This window comes from Grammomys surdaster, unplaced genomic scaffold, assembly GCF_004785775.1.
Source record: "Grammomys surdaster isolate TR1022 unplaced genomic scaffold, NIH_TR_1.0 61, whole genome shotgun sequence".
Lineage (NCBI taxonomy): Eukaryota > Metazoa > Chordata > Mammalia > Rodentia > Muridae > Grammomys > Grammomys surdaster.
Genome location: NW_021604563.1, coordinates 846347 through 850007, shown reverse-complemented (window position 1 = coordinate 850007; position 3661 = coordinate 846347). Strand labels below are relative to the sequence as shown.

Below are 3661 nucleotides of genomic sequence, written 5' to 3'. Positions count from 1 at the left end.
AGCACACAGAAAATCACAAGGACTAAATATGCAGAGAAAAGAGCATGTGGGTCCACAGCATAAAGATGGCAATAGGCCTGAAGAAAAAACAAACCTGCCGGACCCTGTTCTTAGACTTGTAAGTTCAAGACAGGAAAGAAGAACTAAAGTTCTGTTGTTTATCCCTCTGGCCTGTGGTGATTTAAGTAGCCCTAAGAAGAAAAGTGACATAAAAATATGTTCTTCGCCAGCTGTGTTAACACATATCTATAATCCTAGCACCCAGGAGGCTGAAGCAGAAGAATTCGGAGTTCCAGACTTATGGAGGACATCACCATTCTTTATATTCTAAACTCCTAAGTTTCATGAGGGTTTAGCATTATATCCTTAATCTGGCACATAATACATGTTCAATAATATTTTTGAAAGTAGGTATGGATGAATAAATAAATAACCTATTCATACGTAAGGCCTCCGGTTATTCTATATGTGATACTGAATACAAGAAGTTTCCATTTCTGTGGATTATTCCTGGCACAGCTTCCTAATGCTTTACTAAGCTGACATGATTCATTCTTACTTATAACTTCCTGGTGTAAGCCTATCATTTTTGTCACACACAGTCAGAAAGCAGCTATATTAGAGCTTAGTTCAATCTTCCATATCCTCCTGGAAAATGCAAGCAAAACACAATTCTACTTAGTTGCTATGATTTCAATCCCTTAATGTAAAAAACAGGGATGTAGCTCATTGGTAGAAGACTTGGTAACTTGCACAAGGCCCTGGCTTGATCCATTAAACCACACCAAAAAAAATTTGTTAACACAAAACTTGGTACTACAATAGGGCACACTGTCTAACTTATGCATGTCATTTATTCTCACGATACATAAAATCTAAGTCCACTACATCTTCAAACAAATCCCAGATTTGTAAGTTCTATGGAAGAAGTTACAGCAAAAAACAGTACTACTTGCAAAGAGAAGATCAATAAAGGCTATGCCTTATAATTTTTTTGTATAAGTTCCTATACAGAAGACATGTTTAATTACACTGAACATATTTTTCAAATCTTGGGTATTGAGGTTTAGTCTGTTGCTATGTATTGTAATGCTAAATTCTGTCTACTTGCCTCAAGACCAGTGAATTCTCACAGTTTCTAGCTTTTGTTGTGTAAACCTTGCTCCTTAATTTAAAACTATTGGTTAAATAAAAAAAACTACTACAGTCAATTACTGGAGGGATTAGAGGTAGGTGGATTTTTGAGTTACCTGGTTGGGGGATGCAGGTGGAGGAGAAGAAAGGACACTGGGGGAGAGGAGGAAGTTGCCATGAGAGGAGATGGACCATGAGCACATGGCCAGGAGAAATAGCAAGTATTTGGGGTACATCACTGTGAGGTAGCCAGGCCAGCAATTAGAAGAGTGGATTAAGGATAAACCCCAGTAATTGTCAAAGCCAAATAAAATAAGCATAGTCTGACCCTCATTGATTCACAAGCTAGGTGGGCATAAGTTTAAATTGGTTCAACTACACTTGGGATTGGAAATTTTTCTGGACTCTATACTCCCTATCAGCCAAATCTCTGCTTCTTTTTTCACTCTGTAACCAAACTCATAAGAACTATATACACCCCGTCTTGAATCCTCCTCTTGAACCACTTGAGCAAGGTTCCTACCACTACACCTAAACTGTTTGCATTACGATCATCAACTACCTGGTCCTGAAATACAAAGGCCCACACTGGACACAGCTGGGAAGTGTGTCTTCTCATGTTTTGGCTCCCAGAACACAGCTATCCTACTTCCTCTGACCTCCATTTCAGCCCCGTTTACCAGTTTCTCCTCCCTTCTCAGACTGCTGGTGCAAGCAAATCTACTCTACTGGCAGTCATATAAAAGAACACCACATACAATGCCGTATATAGTACATAATACTTGATGATGATAATCTATGACTGCTAACTGCCTTGTGTATTTCTTATTATTATACTTCTCATTATTTCATAGTATATTACATAGAAATAATGCTCATTGTAAAGCATAACAATCAATGACCCTGGCAGCAGCCTCATATATCCAGTGTTTACAGCATCTCATGATTGTATCATTTTCCCTTGTTCTTGATTATTCTTGTGTTCTTTTGTTTGCTCTGCATCTACAGACACCAGGCTGAACTCATATCATGGAGCTTAAGTGTTAAGTAGGCCATACCACACAAGTTTGTACAAGCACACTCTATGACATTCACATAACAATGAAATCACCTAAGGCTGTAAGTCTCACAAAATAATTCTGTTGACTTGGTCACATTAAGTCTCTGAACGACAGTCAGTGGTGGTGCATGCCTTTAATCCCAGCACTTGGGAGGCAGAGGAAGGCGGATTTCTGAGTTCAAGGCCAGCCTGGTCTACAGAGTGAGTTCCAGGACAGCCAGGGCTACACAGAGAAACCCTGTCTCAAAAAGCCCCCCTCCTAAATAAATAAATAAATAAATAAATAAATAATAAAAGTCTCTGAACAATAAATGCCAAGGACAGTGGCACAAACCTTTAATCTCAGTACTTGGGAAGCAAAAACAGGCAAATCTCTTGAGTTCAATCAAGGCCAGATCTACAAAGAGAGTTCCAGGACAGGTGGGACTACACAGAGAAACCCTGTCTTAAACAAAAACAAAAATGGATTTCTGAACAAGAAATGGAACAGTCACTGAGTGAAAAGAGAGCAAGAGAACATGAGGAACTCTTTGCTGGCTGTGCATCTGACAGGAGACTAATACCCAGACTATATAAGGAACTCAAATATTAAAGACTCAAAGAACAAATAACCACACAATGAATGGTCAAATTTACTGGACTGTTCTCAAAAGTATAAATGACTCAAAAGTATTTTTAAAAAGTATAAATAAAAAGCAAATACGGGGCCCAAGCCCATATTCATAACATTCACTATCCTTAGTACCACAGAAATGCAAATTAAAAGTATAGTGAGACCCTACCTCACCCCATCAGTATGGTTATCAGCAAGAAAGCAAGCAGCAAATGCTGTCAGGGATGGGAGCACTTACACACAATGGTGCGTGTGTAAATTAGTGTTGCCACTATGAATTTCAGTCTGGTTCCTCAAAAAACTAAAAATAAAACTACCATTGACTCAGCTATTATACCACTGCACAAGGTATATATGCCCATGGGAACTCAAATCAGCATAACAGAGAGATGACTGCTCATCTATGCTTAATGCTGCACTGTTCAAAACAGCTAAAATGTGGAACCAGCCTAGATGTCCATCAGCAGAGGGACAGACCACCCCCCCCACACACAAAAGATGGTACATAATACAAACTGGAGCTTTATTAAGCTGTAAAGAAGAATGAAATAATATCAATTTCAGGAAAATGGATAGAATGGGAGGTTATATTAAGCAAAAGATGTCAGACTCAGAAAGGCAAATATTATGTTTTCTCTCTATATAATATCTAGATATTTTAAAATGCATGAAAGTAGAAGGGAGACTATTTCAAGGGACAGGGGAACCAGAGAGAGAAGATGCACACAAGCTGAGTGATCCTGTGAAAAATCAGTCAGATGATGAAATCCCCGTCAGGTGGCACTTGCAGCTTCTCTGAAGCAGAGGAGAGAGAGACAGAGGGAGAGACAGAGGGAGAGACAGAGGGAGAGGGA

At 39.1% G+C, this 3661-nt stretch overlaps 1 protein-coding gene across 4 annotated transcripts in view; it reads right to left on the bottom strand.

The window, feature by feature from the left end:
* Positions 1 to 3661, bottom strand: part of Trmt2b (tRNA methyltransferase 2 homolog B) — a 63595-nt gene that overhangs the window by 26722 nt on the left and 33212 nt on the right. The window lies entirely within an intron of this gene.